The 19467-nt window shown below is 42.4% G+C and overlaps 1 protein-coding gene across 1 annotated transcript in view; it reads right to left on the reverse strand.

The window, feature by feature from the left end:
• The window catches only part of SCAMP5 (secretory carrier membrane protein 5), a 128460-nt gene that overhangs the window by 97517 nt on the left and 11476 nt on the right, over positions 1-19467 (reverse strand). The window lies entirely within an intron of this gene.

The raw sequence follows: 19467 nt of genomic DNA on the forward strand, positions 1-19467 counted from the left end.
GGATCAGTCCAGAGATATGATAGTCTTACTCGATATGCCAGAATCTCTTATATTTATGGAAAGTTTAAGTAAACAGGCAATGAAATGTATGCTCTAAAGCTAAATACTTTCAATTTATACAATGAAATACGATTCAATTTATCCCAAAATTATTCCCTCCCACACAAAAAATATATTGTCAATATAATGATTCCACGTAACTAGGTTAGGCCCCAGTTCGACTCATTCCAAATTATACAGCTTTCCCAAAATCCCATAAAAATAGCTGAGTAACTGGGGATGGACCTAGTATATATATATATATATATATATATATATATATATATATATATATGTATGTATATATGTCACTCACCGGACCGTGAGTGCCTCTACGATGGTGCGTGGCTCCCTAGCCTTCCTGCCGGCACCTATCTTGAACCGCGGCCGTCCGCCATCCTGAGGGACTGCGCATGCGCAGCACCCAAGAACTCTTGTGACTGTTGCTTTTAATCTAATTGGTTGATCAGGCAACTCTCCCTATTTAAGGCACCTGTGCTCATTACTAGGGATGAGCGCACTCGGATTTATGAAATCCGAGCCCACCCGAACGTTGCGGATCCGAGTCGGATCCGAGACAGATCCGGGTATTGGCGCCAAATTCAAATGTGAAACTGAGGCTCTGACTCATAATCCCGTTGTCGGATCTCGCGATACTCGGATCCTATAAATTCCCCGCTAGTCGCCGCCATCTTCACTCGGGCATTGATCAGGGTAGAGGGAGGGTGTGTTAGGTGGTCCTCTGTCCTGGTAGATCTCGTGCTGTGCTGTTTAGTTCTGTGCTGTGCTGTTTAGTTCTGTGCTGTGCTGTGCTGTGCTGTGTTCTGCAGTATCAGTCCAGTGGTGCTGTGTGCTGTGCTCTGTCCTTCTGAGGTCAGTGGTGCTGCTGGGTCCTGTGCTGTGTCCTGTTCAGTCCAGTGGTGCTGTGTCCTGTGCTCTGTGCTTCTAAGGGCATAGTTATTTCCCCAATTTTCCCCTGTGTTTAAAAAAATAAAAAAAAGTTTTTTAAAAAAATACCAAAAACTACTTTCATTTTTTTTAATTACCACAAAATTTGCACAACCAATCCTGCAGCATAAGCCCATTGGTACTGCAATATTACCAAGTTCACACATTCAGCAGTAAAAGTCCAGTGGTACTGCAATATTACAAAGTTCACACATTCTGCAGTATCAGTCCAGTGGTGCTGTGTCCTGTGCTCTGTCCTGCTGAGTTCCGTAGTGCTGCTGGGTCCTGTGCCGTGTCCTGTTCAGTCCAGTGGTGCTGTGTCCTGTGCTCTGTGCTTCTAAGGGCATAGTTATTTCCCCATTATTCCCAAGTTTTTAAAAAGTAAAAAAAAATAAAAAATTTAAAAAAAAAAAAAATATATAATAATTATAACCAAATTTGCAAAACCAATCCAGCAGTATAAGTCCATTGGTACTGCAATATTACAAAGTTCACACATTCTGCAGTATCAGTCCAGTGGTGCTGTGTCCTGTGCTCTGTCCTGCTGAGTTCCTTAGTGCTGCTGGGTCCTGTGCCGTGTCCTGTTCAGTCCAGTGGTGCTGTGTCCTGTGCTCTGTGCTTCTAAGGGCATAGTTATTTCCCCATTATTCCCAAGTTTTTAAAAAATAAAAAAAAAGTAAAAAAAAATAAAAAATTTAAAAAAAAAAAAAATATATAATAATTATAACCAAATTTGCAAAACCAATACAGCAGTATAAGTCCATTGGTACTGCAATATTACCAAGTTCACACATTCTGCAGTATCTTGTGCTACATATAATGGAGACCAAAAATTTGGAGGATAAAGTAGGGAAAGATCAAGACCCACTTCCTCCTAATGCTGAAGCTGCTGCCACTAGTCATGACATAGACGATGAAATGCCATCAACGTCGTCTTCCAAGCCCGATGCCCAATCTCGTAGTACCGGGCATGTAAAATCCAAAATGCCCAAGTTAAGAAAAAGTAGCAAAAAGAGAAACTTAAAATCATCTGAGGAGAAACGTAAAGTTGCCAATATGCCATTTACGACACGGAGTGGCAAGGAACGGCTTAGGCCCTGGCCCGTGTTCATGACTAGTGGTTCAGCTTCACCCACGGATCTTAGCCCTCCTCCTCCTCCCCCCCCCTACAAAAAATTGAAGAGAGTTATGCTGTCAGCAACAAAACAGCAAACAACTCTGCCTTCTAAAGAGAAATTATCACAAATCCACAAGGCGAGTCCAAGGATGTTGGTGGTTGTCAAGCCTGACCTTCCCATCACTGTACGGGAAGAGGTGGCTCGGGAGGAGGCTATTGATGATGTAGCTGGCGCTGTGGAGGAACTTGATGATGAGGATGGTGATGTGGTTATTGTAAATGAGGCACCAGGGGGGGAAACAGCTGATGTCCATGGGATGAAAAAGCCCATCATCATGCCTGGCCAGAAGACCAAAAAATGCACCTCTTCGGTCTGGAGTTATTTTTATCCAAATCCAGACAACCAATGTATGGCCATATGTAGCTTATGTAAAGCTCAAATAAGCAGGGGTAAGGATCTTGCCCACCTAGGAACATCCTCCCTTATACGTCACCTGAATAACCTTCATAGTTCTGTGGTTAGTTCAGGAACTGGGGCTAGGACCCTCATCGGTACAGGGACACCTAAATCCCGTGGTCCAGTTGGATACACACCAGCAACACCCTCCTCGTCAACTTCCTCCACAATCTCCATCAGATTCAGTCCTGCAGCCCAAGTCAGCAGCCAGACTGAGTCCTCCTCAATACGGGATTCATCCGAGGAATCCTGCAGCGGTACGCCTACTACTGCCACTGCTGCTGTTGCTGCTGTTAGTCGGTCATCTTCCCAGAGGGGAAGTCGTAAGACCGCTAAGTCTTTCACAAAACAATTGACCGTCCAACAGTCGTTTGCCATGACCACAAAATACGATAGTAGTCACCCTATTGCAAAGCGTATAACTGCGGCTGTAACTGCAATGTTGGTGTTAGACGTGCGCCCGGTGTCCGCCATCAGTGGAGTGGGATTTAGAGGGTTGATGGAGGTATTGTGGCCCCGGCACCAAATTTACTACCGGGGCCACTCCACTGTGCAGTCCATATTTAGGTGTATCAGATATTAAACAACGGTGACAGTTGATGCCCAATTTTTTAATTATATTGTGGCCTCGGTACCAAATTGTGTACCGGGGCCACCACACTACGCAGTCCAGATACTTGTTTGGTGGAATTCAGACCAGTTGAGGGTTTTATTATTATATTGTGGGGACCACTCTATCTATACCACACTACAACTCTATACCACTCTATTTAATACTTTAATTCTATTTAATACTTTAATTCTATTTCATACTTTAATTCTATTTAATACTTTAATTATATTACTAATTACCATAAAGAGGAACTGCCGCTTCTATTTAATACTTTAATTCTATTAGTAGTTACCATAAAGAGGAACAAAATAAACCAATTTTACCAAAAGTATAATATGACTTAGACTTACAAACACTACACTTGAAAGATGGTGCCTTTAAATGAAAAAGTCAGTCTTCATTGCACGACTATGTGCAACAGGGACAGTTTTTTGGTTTACAAAGTCAACCAATAACACTTGGACCCTGTCTGTCTTTAACATACTTGATGGGATCTCAATGACGAATTGTCTGTACCATGTTTGGAGGAGGTATTGTGGCCCCGGTATCAAATTGTGTACCGGGGCCACCACACTACGCAGTCCATACCCTTTTTTGGTGGAATTCTGACACGTGGAGGGTTTTTTAATTATATTGTGGCCTCGGTTTCAAATTGTGTACCGGGGCCACCACACTACGCAGTCAAGATAGATAGATGCGTATCATAGATAAAGTACATTCAGTGGTGTGGGGCAAATTGAAAAATATTCAAAATGCACTGACATTATCAAAAACAAGAGGTTGTCACACGCTAAAACTCCAACATGTATATGATGGAGAGGATGGAGGAGCAGCCGTATGTGCAGTGTAATGCAGACCTGTTGAAGGTTTTTTATATATTTTATTGTGGTGCCCAGTGCCCACTCCTCTACACAGTCCAGATACATTTATTGGTGCGAATCATAAAAGTTCAGGGTTTTTAATATATATTGTGGTGACCCACTCCTCCACGCAGTCCAGGTACATTTATTGGTGCGAATCATACAAGTTCAGGGTTTTTAATATATATTGTGGTGACCCACTCCTCTACGCAGTCCAGGTACATTTATTGGTGCGAATCATAAAAGTTCAGGGTTTTTAATATATATTGTGGTGACCCACTCCTCTACGCAGTCCAGGTACATTTATTGGTGCGAATCATAAAAGTTCAGGGTTTTTAATATATATTGTGGTGACCCACTCCTCTACGCAGTCCAGAAAGATACCTTGTTGCAACGTTTTGGACTAATAACTATATTGTGAGGTGTTCAGAATACACTGTAAATTAGTGGAAATGCTTGTTATTGAATGTTATTGAGGTTAATAATAGCCTAGGAGTGAAAATAAGCCCAAAAACTTGATTTTTAAACTTTTTATGTTTTTTTCAAAAAAAATCCGAATCCAAAACCTTAAATCCGAACCGAGACCTTTCGTCAAGTGTTTTGCGAGACAAATCCGAACCCCAAAAATAACGAAAATCCGGATCCAAAACACAAAACACGAGACCTCAAAAGTCGCCGGTGCACATCCCTACTCATTACCTCATTGCCTGATCTTGAGTCTCATTACCTGTGAGTCTCTGAAGGTGTCTCCTGTGTTCTACTAGTGTCTTCAGTTTCCTGCTGATTCCTGTTCTACTCATCGCTGGTCTCCATACCCGCTACTGTCTCCTGTGTACCCCTAGTGTCTTCAGTTCCTGTGGATTCCCTGTGCTACTCATCGCTGGTTTCCATACCTGCTTCAGTCTCCTGTTTCCTGCCTGTGCCCTCAGCTGGACTCTGATTACCGGATCTACTCACCTGTGGTTCCTACACTCGTCTCTGCCGTTCAGCGTCTCTGCAGTCCCTGCATCTTCCTGTGGACAGACTGTTCTACTGAATAGCGGTATGCCTATCTGTTATTGATTTCTACGTTTACTCTGCATATCCGCTAGGACAAGTTTCCGCTCTCAGCAGCGGTATCCATACCCGCTATAGACTGTTATTGTTACGCTGCATATCTGTTTGGAATTAACCGTACTACTCAGTCGTTATCCTTTATTGGCCTGCATATCTGTGCTGAGCAAGTCTCTACCAAGCAGCGCCACATACCGTTATAGACTTTGCTGGATACGCTGCATATCTATTGGGATCAAGTTCCTCTGTGCTCTCAGTGTCTGCATCCTATTATCCTTTGTATGCCTCCACTCATCGACACCTGTACACATCCTCACCTATTAAGCAGTGGTACAACTTGCTGTACGCAGACCACTGACTTCCCCGCTACCTACCTGCACCTGGATAAGTCTTCTCACCATAAGCAGTGTTACAACTTGCTGTACGCAGACCACTGACTTCCCCGCTACCTACTTGCACCTGGACAAGTCTTCTCACCATAGCAGTGGTACAACTTGCTGTACGCAGACCACTAACTTCCCTACTACCTCCCCGCATCTGCTCACGTCCATCCTGATCTCCGTGTTCAAATCTGCCTTTCCTCAATATCAGCTAGCCGCTGACTCATTGACCAAGATTGCTGCAAGTCACTGACTTTCCTATTCTTTATTGGCATTCTCTCTCCCTCTGCTGTGATATATGTTCCGCTAGTCACCCTGCTACCAGTGGACCGTTGTGTTAACTTCACCACTCTGGTAAGCCCAGTCATCTGGTGACTTCCTGGGCAAGACTCCTAGTGCCCGTGACAATATATATATCATCCATTAATCCAAATGTCGGTTTTCAATGAAAAACTAGCATTTCATATGCGTCCGCATCTTTGATGTTATAGACTTTCAAGCTTCAGGTGTCAATAAGACTCCTTTGTATGTCAGTTTAGGTCAGTGTTAATCCTATGGCTATGTACAATCCCACTTTATGTGTCAGCTGTATTGAGTATTAAATATGTTGCTAAAATTTTATGCAGTGGTTCAGTATGAGATAAGTCTATTATATATTGAGTTTATTATTAGAGTTTTGAACAATTTATATGTATTTTAAAAGTTTTTAGAAAATATGGGTAGCAAGATTATTGACTGTTCAAGTCTTGAAATACTAGGATGGATTTTAATTCCCTTCCACCTTAATAAAGATACTCTGGTATTGAAAAGCGTTGATGGTTACGGACCTCCTTCAGGTGGACCTCTTCTTCCATTTGGAATTCTCGAATGTGTGTCTACAACCCGGGTTTCTTTACATCTACACACCCTTTTGAGAGGAGAGCTACATGCTGATTTCTATCTCCTATCTGATAGGGGTCCTAATATACTTGAGAAAAAAAGAGTCTTTTGTTCTTAATTGTATTTTTCTGTTATTAAAGTGTAATATATTAAATGTCATTTTAAAACGTAATACACAAGGGGATTTTTCTTTTTTGCCTTTCCATCACATGTTACTGGAGTTCAATATTGTGTGACAACAAAGAAGCAAACAGAAAAAGAGAAAAGATTGACTACTTACTCTGATTCATCCTTGTATTTATGTGAGTGCAAAATTGGCAGCTGTTTCTACTTTTGATCCCATACCTAAACAAAATTACACTCGTTTATATTATTTTATTTTTTTGGATTACTTCAAAGACTTATTCAGATATTGCTACATCAATGCAAGTAGCACTGGATGCATGTTTATTGTACTATTTCTTATTTATGGAGGGGGGAACTCTGCACAGATAATACAAAAGTGTTTTTTTTGCTTATATATGACAGATGAACTGGCATTTGATTTATATATTTCTTTATACATTTTTATTTTTTCTTTATATTTTTTGAGATATTCACAAACAATAAAAGCATCATCATGAAAAGAAGAGAAGACTTTGGAGAGTGGACATTAACTTTATATTGAAAGGAGACTTTTTTTCACGTTTTTGCTAGATACATTAGTGCCATTATTCTCCTATTTTGTGTGTATAAGTGGTTAGTTAGATCACACACCGAACAGGAGAAATTGAACTTTAAAAAGCAGGGAACTCATTCATAAAAGAGATCAGAAGGGGAGCATTTTAAAGTCAGGTTAGAAAAATTGGGTTAGTTAACTTTGGTGGGGAAAGCACATTTGAGGTGACCTAATTATTAAGTTTAAAGATTTGGCAATCAAATGTTTTGTACCAAGGTATACCCAGGGGACAAGGAGTCATCAATTATGAATGACAGAAAGTGAGCACAGGCAGGGGCTGGGGGGCAGGGGGCATCTGCCCCTGGGCCGGTCCTTTAGTGGGCTACCTTGGGCTGTGTCACTGGGCCATCTGCATTTTTTTCCTTTAAAATAACTGATGAGTCGAGTCTTGCCCCCTGGGCATAAAATTGCCTGAGCACTGGAAGGGTTCTTTTCTGTAAAGATGGTTAAGCTTTGATATTCCTTTCTTTCCACATGATTACTAAAATGGATTGGACACCTTCCTTACAAGAAATGGTTTACCTGTAGCTATAGTTATTAGTGGACATTAGGGAGATGTGGAGGGGATTTATTCAAGGAATGTATGCCCTAGTGCAAGGGTCAGGGAACTTTTTTACCTTTTACTCCAAAATATAACGCCAACGTTACCCCCTTGATTTGAAAGGAAGGAAATCATATATTATTAATTATTCAAAATTTTATTGAATCTATTCACAATTTCTTTGAAAGCTTGAATTTCAAAACTTCAGGTTTTGGAGAAATGATGTTGCTTAATTTTTGATATAAGAGCATCAATATTGGGGAATTTTGATGTCAGAGCAATTTGGATACAGTCTTCAGCGTCCAATCGATTTCACTGCTTTGTTTTTATGCTCGTTAGAGTGGAAAATCCTTGTTCGCAAAGGTAGGTAGTTGCAAAAGGCAGCAACTTTGACTGTCTCCTCATGTGCAATTTTGAATGCCTTTGCAGCTGTTGACATCCAAGAATATGACAGATCTGCTTTATTTTCAAATGCAATACGTGCTTCATTATTGCATCGAAGCTCAAGAAGTGCCTCTGCCAACCCTTGAGGCTCTTCTGGTACAACAGCAATTTCACATTTAAAGGGGTCTACAATCCAACTGACAGCATGTGAATCGGCAGCATTACCCCCAGGAATTTCATATTTACCCCATTTGAGTTAATTTACCCCTGTTCTCTGACCACTGGCCTAGTGTGTTGCCTACCACTTGATTAATACCATTAGTATCTATAGAAGGTTGAACTTAATGGACCTGTGTCTTTTTTCAAACATGATTAGTTGCTTCATAAATCAATCCAAAGCAAATGTTAATTTTGAATGCAGTTATACTTTAATGTTGTTGTGTAAAATATTCCACTTGCGACAAAGGAATCCACAGTATTGCCTTGGTGGTCCAATGAGAACTTAGATTTCATTTAAGGTATGTAAGTTAAAGTGAATAATATGGTTCAAGAGTAACAACAATGGTTCAAGAGTTCAACAATAATTTCAGTCCCAGTTCCTCCATTCGTCTCTCAGGGAGACTTTCTCAAAGGATGTCAGTGATGGATTATTAGCGATTTTTATATATTTTCGTGTACCCAGTGGCAATCAAGTTAGAATAATTAAATTTTCTTGGTGGTACAATGATGACCTATTGTCACTCACCGGACTGTGAGTGCTACTTCTAAGGTAGCTAGGAACCGTGTCCGTCCATTATAATGAGGTACTGCGCATGTGCAGTCCCTTTTAACCTTCAGTTCTGTTCCTTTAACTTAATTGGCTGATCAGGCAACACTCCCTATATTAAGCACCTGTGGTCAATACCACGTTGCCTGATCTTGGAGTCTCATTCCTCATGAGTCTCTGAAGGTGTTCCAGTGCCTCCTCGTGTGTTCAGCTTATGCTGATTCCTGTTTGCCGTTTGTGGTTTCCAGACCACTTCTACTCCTCGTGTTCCTAGTGACTTCAGCAGCTGATTCCTATCCGCTGTCTCCGTATATCTACAGTTACAGATTACTTCAAACTCTCCTGTGTTTCATCGTGACTCCAGCAGCTGATTCCTATCCGCTGCCTCCGTGTATCTACAGTTACAGATTACTGCAAACTCTCCTGTGTTTCATCGTGACTCCAGCAGCTGATTCCTATCCGCTGCCTCCGTGTGTCTAACAATTTACAGATCTCTCCAACTCTCCTGTGTTACATCGCTACTGTTCCAGCTGATTCCTGTTAGCTACTTCAGCATGTCTACAGAGTCCTGCTCGTCTCAGCGCTCCAGTCTGCATTCTACCTGCCGTCAGCTGACCCGCTGCCTACTGCTTCTACAGTGTGTCCATTTGTGTCAACTTGCCTGTTAGCATCGAGTCTACGCTCCTCGGCTTCCAGCTCTGCTACATCGCTTCAGCTCTCCCGTGGTCTCCTGCTGTTCAATTCGATATACTACTGCTTCCTGAGTATTTTGTCGTCCTTGCTGGCCTACCTACAGTGCGCTGCACCTACCTGCCGCTTCCATTCTGCAAGGACTTCTCATCTCGTCAGTTCCCTGCCGCTCAGGTATCCCTGCAGCTATCTCTAACTGCCTGCTCATCTGAACTACGGTATGCATACTTCTCATTGACTGTGCTGGTGCATTGCATATCCATCTGGACTGAGTTGTTCTCCTCCGGAGTTTCCATCCTCTGAGACTATTGCTATTATTGACTGTGTTTCCTTTTGCTGGACTATTCTAGTGACTTTGTTTATCTGTGCAGTGCTGTTCATTCATTATTATTATTGTGTGCAGTTCAACGTGGGATCAAGTTCAGTGTACCCGTGTAGACTCTGCATTACATTTATCTCCTCGTGTCCTTCCTCACATATATATTCAGTGGTACAACTTGCTAGAGGCAGACCACTGATTCCTGTTTCCCTGTGTCACCAGTTGCATATATCCTCTCACATAAGCAGTGGTACAACTTGCTACACGCAGACCACTGACTTCCCCGTTACCTTCACCTGGATTCCATTCCTTCACTACAGACAGCGGTACAACTTGCTATACACAGACCGCTGACTTCCACCTCCTTATTACTCCTGGACATTCTTTCTCACTATAGCAGTGGTACAACTTGCCGTGCGCAGACCACTGACTACCCTCACGTGTCCTTGTCCATCCAGATCCTCGTGTTCAGTTACCTATTGTTTACCAGTGCTGCTAGTCATAGACTTTCTGAGCATTCTCTAACCATCTGCTGTTTCCAGTTCCATTATCACCCTGCCACCAGAGTATCATATACCAACTCTACTGCTCTGATAAGACCATCAGCGGGTGATACTGGGTAAAGACTCCTAGTGCCCGTGACAGTAAGATCAGGCCATGACAGACCCAGATTCGGAACCCACAGCTAAAGAGATGCTGCAGCATCTGGTCACCCGTGTGGAACAACAGGATGTTCGTCAACAACTATTACTACAATGTTACCAGACGTTAGTCTCCCAAAGAACGTCTGAGCAGAATATTACAGCTTCTGTTGATGCTCCTGTGCTTTCCTCCGTTTCCCCAGTGCCATGCCAGGTGTCTACGGCTTCCACGCTTCACCTGCCAACTCCGTCAAAGTATGATGGAGATCCCAAAACATGTAGAGGTTTCCTCAACCAATGCTCAGTACATTTTGAGCTCCAACCTCAAAACTTTTCTACTCATCGTTCCAGAGTGGCCTATCTAATCTCATTATTTTCCGGACAAGCTCTCGCATGGGCTTCCCCTCTGTGGGAAAGAAATGATCCGTTGTTACAGGATAGTGCCAAATTTATTTCCATGTTTCGTAATGTATTCGATGAACCAGGTCGTGTTATTTCCGCTGCCTCCAGCATTCTTCGTTTACGACAGGGTTCTCGTACAGTAGGACAGTACGTCATTCAATTTAGGATCTTAGCCTCTGAGCTTCAGTGGAACACTGAAGCGTTAATTGCCGCCTTCTGGCAGGGGCTCTCGGATAAAATTAAAGATGCACTGACTACTCAAGAACTCCCTACGTCTTTAGAAGATTTGATTTCTCTTTGTCATCGTGTGGATCTCAGATTTCGTGAGAGGGACTCTGAGAGAACTACTTCAGCTAAAACATCTCTTCGTCCCACTTCTCAAATTCGTCCTGCTTCACCTCCGGTAATACCGGTGGAGATTGGACGTTCCAAACTAACCTCTGCAGAGAGGAATCGAAGAATTAAGAATAGACTTTGTATCTATTGTGCTGATGCCACACATATGCTTCAGTCATGCCCCAAAAAATCGGGAAATGCCACGCCCTAACTAGTTCTGGAGAGGTGAAGTTAGGGTCCCTGGAGTCCTCTCCATCTTCTACGAAATCAAAAATCTGTGCATTTGACGTTACCATTTAATTTGCTACTAAGTCTTTTGAGTCCCAAGCTCTGATTGATTCAGGAGCTGCGGGAAATTTCATTTCTGAATCCCTTGTAAATCAATGGTCCCTACCAGTGATTACCCTGAAGACTCCTATTACGGTGACTGCTATCGATGGATCACGTATTATCAGCGGTCTCATCACCCAAAGTACGTCTTCAGTGACCCTTCAGATTGGTGTTCTACACCGAGAAGAAATTTTGTTTTTAATCCTTCCTGTTACTACAAGTTCGATTGTTTTAGGCCTTCCATGGCTTCAATGTCATTCTCCCCAGATTGACTGGCGCACTCCTCAAGTTACGTCTTGGGGACCTGAATGTCACCAACATTGTCTTTCTCGTGTTGTTCCTCGTAAAATACAGCAAACCTCCATTTCACCTTCCTCACCTGGACTTCCTCCTCAGTATGCTTCATTTGCCGACGTCTTTGATAAAGCTCAGTCTGAACGTCTTCCCCCTCATCATTCATGGGATTGTCCGATTGACCTGTTACCTGGCAAGAATCCACCTAGGGGTCGTGTGTATCCACTTTCATTACCTGAGACTCAGGCTACTGCTGAATACATCCAAGAGAATCTCCAGCGAGGATTTATTCGACCTTCTACTTCTCCCGCTGGAGCTGGGTTCTTCTTCGTGAAGAAGAAAGATGGATCATTACGCCCTTGCATAGATTTTCGTGGACTTAATGCTATCACTATCAAAAATCGGTATCCCATTCCTCTGATTACTGAGTTGTTTGATCGGATCAAGGGAGCCCGGATTTTTACTAAGTTGGATCTTCGTGGTGCCTACAACTTGATTAGAATCAGGTCCGGTGACGAATGGAAAACAGCTTTTAACACCAGAGATGGGCATTATGAATACGTAGTAATGCCCTTCGGGTTATGTAATGCCCCTGCTGTTTTCCAGGGCTTCATTAACGAGATCTTTCGGGACTTGTTATATGTATGTGTCGTAGTATATCTGGACGACATACTCATCTTTTCCCAAGACCTGCCTTCACATCACCAACAAGTGGCCGAAGTTCTTTCCAGACTCCGGAAAAATTAATTATTCTGTAAATTAGAAAAATGTTCATTTGAGTTGCCCCAGATTCCATTTTTGGGTTATATTTTTTCCGGAGTTGGTCTACAAATGGATCCAGAAAAGGTGAACGCTGTGTTACTTTGGCCTCAGCCAACTACTCTTCGTGCCATTCAGCGTTTTTTAGGCTTTGCCAACTACTATAGACGCTTCATTCAAGACTTCTCTTCAATTGCATCTCCCATTGTGGCTCTAACTCGCAAAGGGGCCAATACTAAGCAATGGTCATCTGAGGCTCTCCAAGCCTTTCAATTTCTTAAAGAGTCCTTCTACTCTGCTCCCATCCTTCGACAACCTGATGTGACACTTCCCTTCTTCCTAGAAGTAGACGCCTCTAATGTTGGTTTAGGAGCCATTCTCTCCCAGAAATCGGAGCAACAAAAATTCCATCCTTGTGCCTTTTACTCTCGGGGTCTTCTGCCTGCGCAGAAGAATTACACCATCGGGGACAAGGAGTTGCTGGCTATTAAAGTAGCATTGGAGGAGTGGAGATATTTGTTAGAGGGAGCTCGTCATCCGGTGACAATTTTTACGGATCATAAAAATTTGTCATACCTACAGTCTGCTCAATGTTTAAATCCTCGTCAGGCAAGATGGTCTCTTTTCTTTTCCCGTTTTGATCTAATCATAACCTTCAAACCAGCTGCAAAGAATAAAAAAGCAGACGCTCTATCTCGAGCCTTTGTGGCGTCCTCAGACGTTGAAGAGATTCCTAACCACTTTATATTAGACCCCAAATGTGTTTCTCTGGCTACTTCTTCCACTAAAGTGCTACCATTTGGGAAGACCCTCGTGCCTCCTGCTCTTAGGAAAAAAATCCTTTCATGGTTTCACTCTTCTCGTTTCTCTGGACACGCTGGTGAACGCAAGACCTTTGAAATCCTCTCTCGAAGTTATTGGTGGCCTTCTATGAGGAGAGATGTCAAAGAGTTTATCGCGGCATGCGATTTATGCTCCCAGTTCAAGACCCCCCGCAGAACTCCAGCGGGGTTGCTTCAGCCACTACCCATTCCATCTAAGCCTTGGACCCATATTAGTATTGACTTTGTTACTGAGCTTCCTCCTAGTAAGAATTGCAACACCATTTGGGTAGTGGTGGATAGATTTTCGAAGATGGCGCATTTCGTTCCCTTGTCTGGTTTACCTTCTTCTTCTACCCTGGCTGAACATTTCATTAGAGAAATTTTCCGTATTCATGGATGTCCGTCCGAGATCGTGTCAGATAGAGGAGTACAATTCGTTTCCAGATTCTGGCGGGCCCTTTGCAAGACCTTGGGCATACGATTAGCACTCTCATCTTCCTACCATCCTCAATCGAACGGACAAACTGAAAGAGTCAACCAAGATCTTGAGACTTTCTTAAGGATGTTCTCGTCAGCCAATCAAGACAACTGGGTAGAATTACTTCCTTGGGCTGAATTCGCTCATAACAACATGTACCATGAGTCATCGTCTAGAACTCCATTCTTTGTGGTTTACGGTCACCATCCGTCTTTCCCGGAATTTCCTGCCCTCCCGCCCACCCAAGTTCCTGCTGTTGAGACTTTGTGTCAAACCTTCAAAAATATTTGGGCTCAGGTAAAAACCTGTTTAAAGAAGACATCTGCCAGATATAAGTCTTTTGCGGACAAAAAGAGACGGGCTATTCCACCATTGAAAGTCGGAGACCGGGTGTGGCTATCTACTAAGAATATTCGTTTGAAGGTTCCATCCATGAAATTTGCTCCCCGTTTTATTGGTCCATATAGGATCATTCAAGTTATAAATCCAGTTTGCTTCAAACTTTTACTTCCCAAGAGTCTTCGTATTTCCAACGCCTTCCATGTTTCCTTGCTCAAACCTCTCATCATCAACCGTTTCTCGGTCCCTCCTTCAGCACCTCGGCCACTTCAAGTTCATCAGGAGGAAGACTTTGAGATTACTCAGGTTTTGGATGCTAAAATTTTGCGAGGAGTTCTTCGTTTCCTCGTGCATTGGAAATGCTTTGGTCCTGAGGAGCGTTCATGGATCAAAGCTGAAGATCTCAACGCTCCAGCCCTCTTGAAAAAGTTCTATACCAAATTTCCGGACAAACCCGGTTCCAGGTGTTCTGTGCCCACCTTTAAAAGGGGGGGTACTGTCACTCACCGGACTGTGAGTGCTACTTCTAAGGTAGCTAGGAACCGTGTCCGTCCATTATAATGAGGTACTGCGCATGTGCAGTCCCTTTTAACCTTCAGTTCTGTTCCTTTAACTTAATTGGCTGATCAGGCAACACTCCCTATATTAAGCACCTGTGGTCAATACCACGTTGCCTGATCTTGGAGTCTCATTCCTCATGAGTCTCTGAAGGTGTTCCAGTGCCTCCTCGTGTGTTCAGCTTATGCTGATTCCTGTTTGCCGTTTGTGGTTTCCAGACCACTTCTACTCCTCGTGTTCCTAATGACTTCAGCAGCTGATTCCTATCCGCTGTCTCCGTATATCTACAGTTACAGATTACTTCAAACTCTCCTGTGTTTCATCGTGACTCCAGCAGCTGATTCCTATCCGCTGCCTCCGTGTATCTACAGTTACAGATTACTGCAAACTCTCCTGTGTTTCATCGTGACTCCAGCAGCTGATTCCTATCCGCTGCCTCCGTGTGTCTAACAAGTTACAGATCTCTCCAACTCTCCTGTGTTACATCGCTACTGTTCCAGCTGATTCCTGTTAGCTACTTCAGAGTCCTGCTCGTCTCAGCGCTCCAGTCTGCATTCTACCTGCCGTCAGCTGACCCGCTGCCTACTGCTTCTACAGTGTGTCCATTTGTGTCAACTTGCCTGTTAGCATCGAGTCTACGCTCCTCGGCTTCCAGCTCTGCTACATCGCTTCAGCTCTCCCGTGGTCTTCTGCTGTTCAATTCGATATACTACTGCTTCCTGAGTATTTTGTCGTCCTTGCTGGCCTACCTACAGTGCGCTGCACCTACCTGCCGCTTCCATTCTGCAAGGACTTCTCATCTCGTCAGTTCCCTGCCGCTCAGGTATCCCTGCAGCTATCTCTAACAGCCTGCTCATCTGAACCACGGTATGCATACTTCTCATTGACTGTGCTGGTGTATTGCATATCCATCTGGACTGAGTTGTTCTCCTCCGGAGTTTCCATCCTCTGAGACTATTGCTATTATTGACTGTGTTTCCTTTTGCTGGACTATTCTAGTGACTTTGTTTATCTGTGCAGTGCTGTTCATTCATTATTATTATTGTGTGCAGTTCAACGTGGGATCAAGTTCAGTGTACCCGTGTAGACTCTGCATTGCATTTATCTCCTCGTGTCCTTCCTCACATATATATTCAGTGGTACAACTTGCTAGAGGCAGACCACTGATTCCTGTTTCCCTGTGTCACCAGTTGCATATATCCTCTCACATAAGCAGTGGTACAACTTGCTACACGCAGACCACTGACTTCCCCGTTACCTTCACCTGGATTCCATTCCTTCACTACAGACAGCGGTACAACTTGCTATACACAGACCGCTGACTTCCACCTCCTTATTACTCCTGGACATTCTTTCTCACTATAGCAGTGGTACAACTTGCCGTGCGCAGACCACTGACTACCCTCACGTGTCCTTGTCCATCCAGATCCTCGTGTTCAGTTACCTATTGTTTACCAGTGCTGCTAGTCATAGACTTTCTGAGCATTCTCTAACCATCTGCTGTTTCCAGTTCCATTATCACCCTGCCACCAGAGTATCATATACCAACTCTACTGCTCTGATAAGACCATCAGCGGGTGATACTGGGTAAAGACTCCTAGTGCCCGTGACACCTATATTTAATTTAATGCATGTTTGTTTAAGTGAATAATATGGTTCAAGAGGGGGTATATTCCGAAATAAACTGTTTTCTAGAATAAGAGGATACAATATTAAACTAATGGCAAGTAGGTTTGTAGTAATTTTGTAAAATAGCTACTGCAGACAGCATATGTATGTCTGCAGAAATTCAGGTGCAGATTACTCACCACAAAAGTGGTAAAATGTTACAGTGATAGAATTTCAGTCCATTGACTTGTGAAAATTAGCTTCAGGGTAATTAATTGGGTTTGTTTTGAAAAAGCCACCCTAACTTAGAAACTATAAGTAATATATTAACATATACCCTGCATTAAGTTTTCTAATAATAGATATGGAAAAAAAACAACTAGAAGGCACTGGCAATATAAAAAAAAAAAAACCATTTATTACAATAGTTCAAATAAAACAAAATTGTTACACTACAAACCTCTAAAATTGAATGGACTGATAAATTATACAAACAATCTCCACCTTTTTATAATAATAATAATGTGCAGTAATAGTGCATCCTTAATAAAAGGTAATATCCAAACCTTATTACACTCGCTTATAAGACAGATATTCCATTTCCAAATCCACTTTAATCCTGAAAAACTGCTAAATATTTCTATGATGCCAATATTTGATCCAAACAACAGAGTGTTTAGCTGATAAAGAAGACGAGCACTGTCAGACCTCCATTCGATCTGTGCTTTGCAGATATGCATTACTCACAGAGCTTTATGGTGGTGGCCACCTGTAAAGAGCAGTTTCCAGGTAAGTATCCTTTCACTGTCTGCAGTGAAGAGGCGAGGTATATCCTACAAGTGCGTCTGCGCTACTGCTCGAACTGTTACTGTACTGTCGGTGGAGTGCTTGCGGTGACAATGATTTTAGCCCCATTTCCTCTATTCGTCTCTCAGGGATACTTTTTTAAAGAGTGTCAGTGATGGATTGTTAGTGTTTTTTTAGATATTCATGTAACCATTCATGTAACCCGCTCTCCCCTCCCTCCTCCCGTCCCCTCTTCTCTCCTTTACATCATCTGGCCCCCTTTGTACCTGAGTCTTGTTTACCCTCCCTTAGGATGTAAGCTCATTTGAGCAGGGCCCTCTTCCTTCGTGTGTCCCTACCTACTCTTCTGCTCCGTCTTTTCTGCATTAGCCTGCCTGGAGCTTCTGAAGTGTTGGTATTTTTGTTTACTGCTCAGTAATATTTTACCCTGTACTGTCTATTGTTTGTGCATTGTACGGCGCTGCGGAACTCTTGTGGCGCCTAACAAATAAAGGATAATAATAATAACCAATGGCAATCGAGTGAAAATAATTGAGTCAATTAGTTCACACTTGTGTAGCTGTTCTAACACAAGTCAACAGAAAAATGTCTTGGCCAGGGATATAAATAACATTCATTAAATTATGATCTCTACATATAACATGCAGAAGATAATTTAGTTACATTTCATTTAAATATACCATAATAAGAGCAAAATCTGCATGCGTATATACAGATAAAATATACAGTACACCTTCCTATTGTTACTCTGTTATATCAGCAACAAAAATGTATATAATTAGTAGAGATGGTCACTGACCCCTGTGTTTTGGTTTTGGATTCGGTTTTGGATCTGGATTACCGTCGTGTTTTGGTTTTGGTTTTGGTTTTGCAAAACCGCCATTGCGTGTTTTGGTTTTGGTTTTGGTTTTGTTTGGTTTTGTTTTGCTATTTTTTTGGAAAATCCATGTTTTTGGGCCTAAATTAACCCAATTTAGTGCTCCAACTGTTTTAGAGACAAGTAATCTAATTGTTGAGGTAATAAATCATCCAAAAAAAAACAGTTTAATTCTTCGTTGGTAGGCCTATTCTACACACAAACAGATTGTCTTCCTCTCCATCTATGCATATTGGCAATGCAGCCATCGTCTTTGAATGTATATTACACCCTACACTTATAGTTAAATATGTAAAGAAATGGAAAAAGCCAGTTTGGTTTCTGTCTCTCAAGGCCCCCCTCCACTTGTATAAAATACCAAAACATTCAGCCATTATAGACTGTACAATATTAATTGACATGGAGAAAGCCAGTTTGGTTTCTGTCTCTCTAGGCCCCCCTCCACTTGTATAAAATACTAAAAAATTCAGCCATTATAGACTGTACAATATTAATTGAGATGGAGAAAGACAGTTTGGTTTCTGTCTCTCTAGGCCCCCCTCCACTTGTATAAAATACCAAAAAATTCAGCCATTATAGACTGTACAATATTAATTGACATGGAAAAAGCCAGTTTGGTTTCTGTCTCTCTAGGCCCCCCTCCACTTGTATAAAATACCCAAAAATTCAGCCATTATAGACTGTACAATATTATGAAAAATGGACAAAGCCAGTTTAGGGTCACTCTGTCTATGACACCCTACCCTTAAGGATAAATTGCCCTAACAGCAGCCTTTCAAGATGGTATGTGATATGGAAATGCCACAAGTCCCTTTCCTCTTTGGGGGTAGATTGCACCCTACACTTACATAGAAAGTTTTAAAAAGATGTTATCGGCATCATCTTCAGCTTAATCCTCACCCTCATCAGTGTGTACGTCATCATCACAGACTATCAATTCATCGCCGCTTGAATCCGCCATTAGAGAACAGTCAGTGCTTGGATGTCTTGGATGGTGAAGGCCTTCCTCGTGGAAGATGTAGTTCATTTTTATAAACATCATTTTCTCCACATTTTTGGGAAGTAACCTTCTACGGCGATCACTGACTAAGTTCCCTGCTGTGCTGAACACTCGTTCAGAGTACACACTGGAGGGTGGGCAGCTTAGGTATTGCAAAGCAAGTTTGTACATGGGTTTCCAAATGGCCTGCTTTTCTTCCCAGTAAGGAAAGGGACTGTCTGACATTTCCATATCAACTACCTCTTGAAAGTAATCCTCCACCATCCTTTGCATGTTTATACTCATATTGGATGGCGTTATGGGCAAAGTGACACATTTTTTTGAAAAATCCTTCAAACCAGCCCAGATGTTAAATTGTTCTGGTCTGCCCCCTGTGTCTTCCCTGCTTCTTTTTTGGAAATTTAATTTTTTACGAGCAACAGCTTGAGAAAGTGAAGGAGGACACGTCGT

This window comes from Mixophyes fleayi, chromosome 4, assembly GCF_038048845.1.
Source record: "Mixophyes fleayi isolate aMixFle1 chromosome 4, aMixFle1.hap1, whole genome shotgun sequence".
NCBI classification, from domain to species: Eukaryota; Metazoa; Chordata; class Amphibia; order Anura; family Limnodynastidae; genus Mixophyes; species Mixophyes fleayi.